Source organism: Mus caroli, unplaced genomic scaffold, assembly GCF_978045245.1.
Source record: "Mus caroli unplaced genomic scaffold, Mus_caroli_1 scaffold_6, whole genome shotgun sequence".
NCBI lineage: Eukaryota > Metazoa > Chordata > Mammalia > Rodentia > Muridae > Mus > Mus caroli.
In genome coordinates, this window is record NW_028227261.1 from 93,176,473 (window position 1) to 93,186,038 (window position 9,566).

General features: G+C 46.7%; 1 protein-coding gene across 2 annotated transcripts in view; it reads right to left on the bottom strand.

Moving 5' to 3' along the window:
* Rgs3 (regulator of G protein signaling 3) overlaps nt 1–9,105 on the bottom strand; it is a 138,679-nt gene extending 129,574 nt beyond the window's left edge. Inside the window, exons 1-2 of one of the 2 annotated variants that reach the window (XM_029476128.2) lie at nt 9,052–9,082; nt 2,283–2,455 (exon numbers count right to left, since the gene is read on the bottom strand). The gene's annotated coding sequence lies outside the window, so the exon portion shown is untranslated. Of the gene's footprint in view, nt 1–2,282; nt 2,456–9,051 lie in introns of both variants that reach the window. The other variant, XM_021159585.3, reaches the window with a different exon arrangement.
* Between the last annotated feature and the right edge of the window lie 461 nt (nt 9,106–9,566).

A 9,566-nucleotide genomic window follows, 5' to 3' on the forward strand; every position in this document is an offset into this window, starting at 1 on the left:
AAAAGCCACCAGGCATGCAAAGAGGCAGGAAATATGACCCAAGGCAAGAAAGAACATCAATCAATAGAAATGAACCCAAGGAAGAGCATAACTGGTAGACTTTGTAGACAAAGACATTAAAATAGTCAGCATAACTATATTTTATATGCACTTTAACAGTGTTATTGTTGGGATATAAAATGGCCCCAAGGGCTTATATGCTGAAGGCATGGTGCCCAGCTAATAGTGCTATTGGAGGGGACTCAGTCAGGAAGGCTCTAACTCCCTTAGTGGGTTGACCCATTGATGCATGCTTTCTGAATGAGCTATTGGGATGTGGGGCCTAGTTGGAGGAAGTAGGCTACCGGTGAGTTCCTTTGAAGGGCATGTCTTGATTTTGGCTACCTCCTCTCTCTCTATCTCTCTCTCTCTCTCTCTCTCTCTCTCTCTCTCTCTCTCTCTCTCTTTCTCTCTCTCTTTCTCTCTCTCCCTCATTCTCTATCAGTCTCTATCTCTCTCTGTCTCTCTATATTACTCTCTGTCTCTCTATCCTTGTCTCTGTCTCTATCTTTGTCTCTATCTGTCTCTGTCACTGTCTCTGTCCCTCTCTGTCTCTCTGTCTCTCTCTCTCTTTGTCTCTCTCTCTCTCTCTCTCTGTCTCTGTCTCTCTCTCTGTCTCTCTGTCTCTCTCTGTCTCTCTCTCTCTCTCTGTCTCTCTCTCTCTCTCTGTCTCTCTCTCTCTCTCTCTCTGACTGCTCTGAAGTGACCATCTTTTCTCTCTCACCAGCTTCTTCCACAATGCACATCCCCTTACCACCCAGGCCCAGAAACACAGACCAGGTAACCACAGACAGAAACTCTGAACTTCCCAGCCAAGTAAACCTTTGTTCCTTAGAAGTCATTTTGTTTCATCAAGAAATAGTCGAGTGAAATATTGGCTATCTGAAGGGGAAACACAGTGTCTGAGATGAGAGAAAATTGCACAGGATGAGATTAGTAGTGCACTACAGATTAGTGAACTTGGAGACCAAAAAATCCATTCAAGTGGCCGTCAGTACTGTGCTCACCAAGTTTGCATGAGAACGGGGCCCCATCCCAGAACTCCATATGAAACTGGGCATGGTACCGTGTACGTGTAATCATGCTGTGGGACATGGAGACTGGTGAATGCCGGAGCTCCTGGGCCAGCCAGTATAGCCTACTGGGTCATCCCAGGCCAACCGAGAGACCCTGCCTCAAAACCAACAAGTCAGTACCGGAGAAACTGCCCTGGAGGTTGACCCCCAGGAAGGCACACAAGTGTGCCGCCCTGTGTGTACATGCGTACTGCACCCTAAAGGAAGCAGGAGGCAGTGGGCTGTATTTTTCCAAACTTGAAGAAACTATACACTCTCAAATCCAAAAATCTCAATGTAGGGAAAACAAAGAACTGTGAAGAGGCCTCTGCCAGAGCTGCATAAGATGCCTGAGGCTGGTGGGGGAGTCTCGGAAGCAGACCTCTCAGTAAAGTCCATGGGCAGCAATGAGAGTGAGGTCAGACTCCTCATCAGAAGTAAGTGCAGAAGACAGGAAGGAACCTCGGGTTTTCTTGTTATTGTTCTTGGAAGGGGGAGTGTAGGGGCTGTGCGTTTTGTTTTGCTTTCTGTTTTGAGGCAGGGTATCAGTATATAGCCCCTGGCTGAGCTGGAACTCACTATGTAGACTAAGCTGACCTTGAACTCACAGCCACCTACCTACCTACCTACCTATCTGTGCCTCCCAAATGCTAGGAAAAGAAACAAAATGTCAACAAGAGTTCTCCACTCAACAGAAAAAGCTTTCAAAGAAATGAAGAGTAAGTATTTTCTCAGATTTGCAAAAGCCGAAGGAATGTAACTTCTATATACACACTAGGAGAATAGTAAGGGTCTTTCAGGCCAAGAGAAAATGATGTGCTACAATCTGCATCTGCTCAAAAGACTGGGGCGGAAAAAAAACAAAAACAAAAACAAAACCACTGGAAGCGCTAAGCAAGTCTGTGTAAAATAGGGTTTTCATATTATTTAAATGATTTTTAAAAGAACAATGTAACCAGGATAAGGAACCATTGGCTGAAAACACCCAGGGCCTCCTGCATCCAGGAACAAACTGCTGAAGGCTGCCTTATCTAGATTCTTAAGAGGTCGCCACCACAAGAGGCAAACTCCAGGGAAACCCTTCACAAGTGAGTGTTTACAGCCATGTGGGAATCTGGCTCTCCTGGTATGGGCAGGAATGCTGCAGGGTTGATTTGATTTGTAGGAAACACAACCACTACTGCTTACATCTGTGGCTCAGCTGGACCCGGCAAGCTGGACCTTAAGGCTGAGGTCGAGCGTCTTCTTCTGCATCAGTGTAAGATGCCAAAGTGCAGTTCCACGGCTGGCAGCAGATTACAAAGGGAAAAGGCCATGGTCCGCACGGAGCCCATTCTTTGGGGAAGATGGTTTTACTGGAGCTGTAACAGAGAAGTGGTGTGGATTATCATCAGTCACGCTTCCTGCCACCACCTCTCAAGCAAAGCTGTTCATTGGCTTGGCGGTCACCACCGATCCCCTTATGGAAGCTGCATTTCTGTTCTTGGCTGTCCTCCACCTTGCCTGGGTCCTCCCACTCCTCTAACCATTGCTTTCTGGTATGACTGACTCTTCATACCTTCCCAGGGGAAATGTGCTGTTGGCTCTGCCCGAGGCCTGTCCTTTCTCCTGGTTCCTGCCCTTTGATGTGTCACACATGCCTACTGCTGTCCTTGACTGTTCTGATGACTCCAAGGTCACTCTCCAATCCAAGCACCCAGGCCACCATGACCATGACACACCTGCCTTCCTCCGTGTGCCCACCTTTCCGACTGTTCACCTACTCTGGAGCCCTAACTGTCTGCTTCCTCTTCTGACTTAGCTGTGACAAAACACCATGACCAAACACTAAGTTAGGGAGGAAAGGGTTGATTGGGCTTACACGTCTACATTGTAGTTCATCACTGAAGGGAAGCCAAGGACAGGAACGCAAACAGGGAGAAACCTGGAGGCAGAGGCCATGGAGGGGTGTTGCTTACTGGCTTGCTCTATATGGCTTCCTCAGCCTTCTTTCTTATAGAACCCAGGACCACCAGTCCGGGGCTACCATCGCCCACAAGGGGCTGGGACCTCCCCATCAATAACTAATTAAGAAATATGCTAGCCCACAGCCGGATCTTCTGAAGGTGTTTTCTCAATCAAGGTTTCTCTTCTCAGATGACTACAGTGTGTCCAGTTGACATAAATGTAGCCAGCACTCCATCTTTCCACTCAGAGAGTGAACTACTCCACCACAGTAGCAACAGAAGTCTTCATAGCTGCTGACTGCCTGATTAGCACCTGCCACAAACTGGGGTGGGGGCAGGACTAGCGGGTGGGTGGCTAAATCTTGCCAGGAATTTCAATTCTACAACCAGCATTCAAGACATAGATTGTGAACAGCCACAATTGCCCTAAAATAATCCCTTATGTCACTCATAAAATCACATGGCATTACAAATGGAAAGGGGACTGGATAATTTCCCTCCCCCATCTTGGCCTCTCTTTGGAGGCACTTGGAGCAGGGGAACTAGGACAGCTTCTATTAGCTGCAGTTGTCCTGTCAGCTCTGCGTGTCTTCTCCTCACATTTGTGCTTTTTTGTTTTGTTTTGTTTTTTGTTTTTTGTTGTTTTAGCCACACATACTGAGTTTCCACAGGGAAATGCAGCCTTCACTGGACCACATAAAGGTTTGATGGATGAATTCTTCCTTCCTCTGACCTCCGACTGGCTCCTCCTCCACTTGACTTTGACTATGCTAGAGACAGCACCTGGTGGAATCTGGCTGAAAGCACTGGCTTTTCCCTCTCCTCCATTCCTTCCCACCTTCACTGTTCAGTCCGTGTCTTCTCAGACTCCCTATAGTCAAGTCACACCCACTAGTCCAGGCCCCAAGCACCTCCCACCCTAACTTCCAGGAAAGCCTCCTGCTCAGTCTCCCTGGTCCCTCCACAGCTTCACATGGCCACTGGATCAAGATTTTCTGAAACAGTAGCATCTAGGGCCTATACAAGCTAGACCCAAGCATTCTCCACTCTACCTCCTCCTCTTTCCCAGAAGAATTCTACTCCTTGCCTATTGTCCGAATCTATCTGGTCATCCCTTTCCACCTCAAATGCCACCCACAGTGAAAATGGAAACACAGTTTCAAACGATGACATCCTGGCTGACCTTTCTCACCAGCACAGCTCCACTTTTGCGTGTTGTATCTTACCCCGCTAGCTAGCTCCCGAGTGCACTTAAAGAAAAGAAGAGAGGGCTGGAGAGATGGCTCAGCAGTTAGGAGCACTGGCTGCTCTTCCAGAGTCCCAGCACCCACATGGTGGCTCACAACTGTCTGTCACTCCAGTTCCAGTGCCAATTCTGCCTTCTTTGGGCACCAGGAATGCACATGTGGCACAGATATACATGCACGAAAATATTCAAATACATTAATTTTTTAATTTAAAAAAAAGAGAGAGAGAATTGCTGAACATGGTGGCGTATGCCTTTAATTCAGCACTAGGAAAACAGAGGCGGGCAGATATCTGTGAGTTTGAGACCAGCCTGGTCAACACAGGGAGTCCCAGAACAACCAGAGCTACATAGTTTCCTAACTTCCAGGAAAGCCTCATGCTCAGGCTCCCTGGTCCCTCCACAGCTTCACATGGCCACTGGATCAAGATTTAAAAAAAAAAAAAATCATAGGGCTGGAGAGATGGCTCAGTAGTTAAGAGCAATGACTGCTCTTCCAAAGGTCCTGAGTTCAATTCCCAGAAGCCACATAGTGGCTCACAACCATCTGTAATGGGATCTGATGCCCTCTTCTGGAGTGTCTGAAGACAGCTACAATATACACACATACATGAAATAAATAGAAATAAATCTTTAAAATAATAATAATAGGAATATAGGAATAAAGGAAGGAAGAACAAGTGAATGAAAAAAAGAAGAAATGCAGATGTGCATTTCACTAATTCACTCTTCACCCTGCATTCCTGGGCCTTCACAATGCCAGGCACTCCCCCCAAGTGACACAGTCTGGCAGTAGAGGGTGGCAAGAGCAAGCTGTGGCCCACACGCCCCATAGAGGCCACAAGAAGAGAATGAAAGGGGGAACTCACTCTTACAGGTCCAGATGGGGAAAGGCTTATTTCCAAATCGGGGAACATGTAAGCCGAGACCTAAGAATGAACAGAAAATAGCCAAACAGGAAGGAAAAAAGGAATGTTCCAGGTTGAATGGAAAGTCCCAAAAAAATTTTAAGTCTGAAAATAGCACAGGACGCAGCTCATTAGAAGAAGTCAAAATAAAAGCAGCCATGGTGGGAGCATACGGAGTAAAGAGGGTTCAGGCAAATGGGATAAAGTCAGTCCAGGTGGCTGTGCCCTGAGATGCTCATAAACCCAGTAAAAGAGGCTGTGCTGATCTCCGGGCAAGGGACGGCTTTAGGGAAAGATTGTAATACTTTCATGTTGGAAGATGAGTGAAGGGGAGGAGGCAGTCTGTGTGGAGAACAAGGCTGGACCCAGATCAGGGAAAAACCCGAGGCATCAGAGTAGAGTGGGAGGGAGGGTGTGAACAATATGGCTAATGTGATTTGGTATTGATCTCGGAGGGACTAAGACAAGGCAAGATGATGAGACCAGAGACATAAACCTGGACCAGTGCTTTTCCCACAGCAGTTGCTCGGCTGATCACTGTGCAGTGGAGACTGGTGGGTAAGAAGGCTCCGTGGCTGAGCGCACGTGCTGTGCACTTATGAGGATCTCACCCCCTACAGGACAAGCCAGACTTCTCGCAGATGCCTGTAACTCCAGCTCCGAGGGATCTAATGCCCTCTTCTGGCCTCCGCAAGTGCAGCAGTGCACGCACATGCGCACATACTCATCCAAGACACACACACACACACACACACACACACACACACACACACACACACACACGATAAATCTTTACAATGATATTTATACCATAAATGACTTTACAACGAACCAGTGAATGAGAGGCAGAGAAAATTAACAGATAACTTTTCATAATCCCTTCCAAGGCAGAAATACCTTTATACACTGTACAGACTCAAGAAAGAAGTCAAGAATGGTTTGAGAAAGGATCTTGCTCTGTAGCCCAGCCTGTGTTCAAACTTGAAATTCTGTCTCCAACTTCTGAGTGCTGGAATTATAGGTGTACTCCACCAAACTACACTCTACTGCTATTTTAGATATATTTTATATCTGTAAGTGATTTGCCTGCACGTGACTGTGCATGCAGCACATGGCATCCAGAAGAGGCCGTCAGATCCCCTACAACTGGACTGACAGACAGTCATGAGGAGCATGTAGGTGCCAGTCCTCTGGAAGAGCAGCAAGTTCTTCACTGCTGTGCCATCTCTCCAGCCCCCTAGCCCCCTTTCTATGTAGTTCGTTTTTTGTCTCTGTGTAGGTACACATTTGCCACTGTGTGTGTGTGTGTGTGTGTGTGTGTGTGTGTGTGTGTGTGTGTGTGTAGGTCAGACGGTAATCCACAAAAATCAATTCTCTGCTTCCCTCATGTGGGTCCTGAAGACTGAACCTAAGTTATCAAGCTTGGTGATAAATGCCTTTACCCACTGAGCCATCCCACCAGCCCATTTCCTGTTTTATAAAAGCATGTGTGACTTAATCAAGATACACACAGGCTCCCTGATAGTACCACACACCTACGATTCAAGCCCTTGAGAAGCAGAGGCAAAGACAATCTCAAACTAGAGGCTGGGCTAGGCTATATTTAAGACTGCTTCAAATGTTTTGCAAGTACACATAGACTTGGTTCTTCGTTTTCTTTTCTTCCTTTTGGTGCTAGGACTTAAACCCTGGCCAAACAACATTACTCACACGGAGAGAGACAGACAAAGACAGACAGAGAGACACAGAGAGACAGAGAGAGTCAGAGGGAGGACAGGAGGTAGAGACAGACAGACAGAGACAAACAGACAGAGAGAGGAGAGATTCGGAGGGAGGGAGGGAGGAAGGGAGGGAGGGAGGGAGGGAGGGAGGGAGGGAGAGAGGGAGGGAGAGAGGAAGAGAGAGAGAGAGAGAGAGAGAGAGAGAGAGAGTGAGAGAGTGTATTAGTGCCTTAGGCTGTCTTTGGTATTTTCACCTCCCTGAGTCTGTCCTAATGATGTCAGGTCATCAATAGTTTTCAACTTCCCCAAATTTGAAGCCTCTGGACTACAGAATTCCACATATTCTTGAAAGGGTGCTTTCAGTAATAATCTAAATTATTGAGATAGTCCATTCATTCGTCAGCCTCCTATTTGTCATTTGTAACCTGGTGTTGTAACCATGACAACAGGCTCAGCATCAAGGAGCTACCAGTCCCCTCAAGCATTTAAATTGGACTCTGTATACAAATTAGAAAACGTATCTTCCTCATTTACTCCTGAAAATGTCTTTGTTGTACAGGCACTGGTCGCAAAAGGTGTTGTTTTCATGACGTAATATCACCACCTAGTGGTCACAACTGTCAAGACAGCGTGCTCAGGAGATTTCCTCTGCAGAGCTCTATTTCCAGGAAGTAACTTTCTACCACTTGAACCCTTCTTTCTTTTTCGAGGTAATAAGAAAACTGGGTCAGTTGTGTTGGTTAATTTTCATCAACTTGACATAAACTAGAGTTATTTGGAAAGAGGAATCTCAATTGAGAAAACACTTCCACCAGATTGCTGGTAGACTAGCCCATAGGGCATTCTCTTAATTACTGATTGATGTCGAAGGGTTCAGCCCAGCCCTCTGTGGGTCTTGACACCCTTGGACAGGTGGTCCCTGTGTCTTAGTTAGGGTTTCAGTGTTGTTAAGATACACCATGACTACGGCAACTCTTAGAGCATTTAATTGGGGCCGGCTCACAGGTTCAGAGGAGTTGTATAAGAAAGCTGGCTGAGCAAGCCAGGAGGAACAAGCCAGAAAACAGCCCTCCCCCACAGCCTCTGCTTCAGTTCCTGCCTCCAGATTCCTGTCCAGTCAGTGATGGAAAGTTACCTGCAAGTGTCTGTAATCCCAGCCCTTAAGAGACCGAGGCAGGAGGGATGCCATGATTTTGAAGCAATGCAGGGCTACAGAGAGAGCCCCTGTTTCAAGCCAACAACAAAAGGTAAATGAAGAGTTAATTTCCTCTCTAACACGGGTTCTCAACCTTCCTAATGCCGAGACCCTTTAATACAGCTCCTCATGTTGTGGTGACCCCCAACCATAACATTTTTTCACTGCTACGTCATAATTATCACTTTGTTATTATTAGAAATCATAATGTAAATATCTGGTCAATAGGATATCTAATATGCGACCCTTGTTGCAGGGTCATTCGACCTCCAAAGGGGTCGTGACCACAGGTTGAGAGCCACCGATGCTGTAACGCATAACAAAACTCTGGTATTAAATAAACATTTGTTAATGCATTACCGAAGAACACATTAGTTTCATAATCTGGTACTTCATGGCAACAAAAAGAAAAAAAAATTCTTTCAGATTCCCTTTGGCTCCAAAGGGCCTCTAATCATGTCCATCTAAAGGCCGGGGATATTTCTGTCCCTAATCTAGCAAGAAATTCTTTTAGGCATATTTGAATTAAACTGATTTTTTAAGGGTCACTGGTGAAACCCTGACCCCTCCCCACCAAACTCAGTGCATCTTCTATAATTCAAAAATGAAAATCAGACTCTGTGGCCCCTGTGGCTAGGACAACACCCAAAATGGACTCTGGCTCCAAGAGACAGTGTGGACCTAGGCTACAGGTTTATACAATGACCGCACACACAGATAAGCTTGGGCTATGTGTCACCAGGAAGCACCATCCAAAACCAAAGTGAACTAAACCAAGTGGCCTCCTTCAAGCAGGGGCCAGAGAGTGGCACATGGTAGAGGTAGAGGACTGATGACTACTTTCTTGGAAATATTAGTCTCTCACGACCATGTTTCAGGAGACTCAACTTCAAGTTCCCCTGTCAAATTATCAAAGTTAATCTCCAAGCTCAGAGTCTTACTTCAGCTTCCCAAAGCCCCGGGGTGACGGGAAGTGTCAGTTAGCAGCAGTTACCTGGACCCTCCTTGGTCAGAACACTGCGAGGCTGAGGCGGGAGCTCTAACAGGGTGCTACCCCCTTTGTCATTTCTTGTTTACATTGCTTTCTCCTCCCTTTTTGCTTTAGGGTGCCCCATCTCAGCTAACTTTAAAGAGCCAGAGAGCACTCACAGGCACTGTGGGGCAATCAACTGCTGACATTTTTTGCAGAGTGGAGCAGAGTTCATCGCCTTCTGCATATGCCCGTGTATACTCTTAGACGAGTGACATTCTCAACCTTGGTCAAAGAAGCCTTTCTCCGCTATGGGTGATGGTCAAAGTGTGGGCTCATAACTAGTCACCATACTGGGAACAGACACTGAGTGCTTGGTCCCAGATGGGACATCTATGACACTTGCTCCAAGTCCCAGGGACGTCATCCAAGAGGGAGTGGATGGACTGTGAAGACCAAAGGATAGAGAAGAGGGGCCACTGCCCT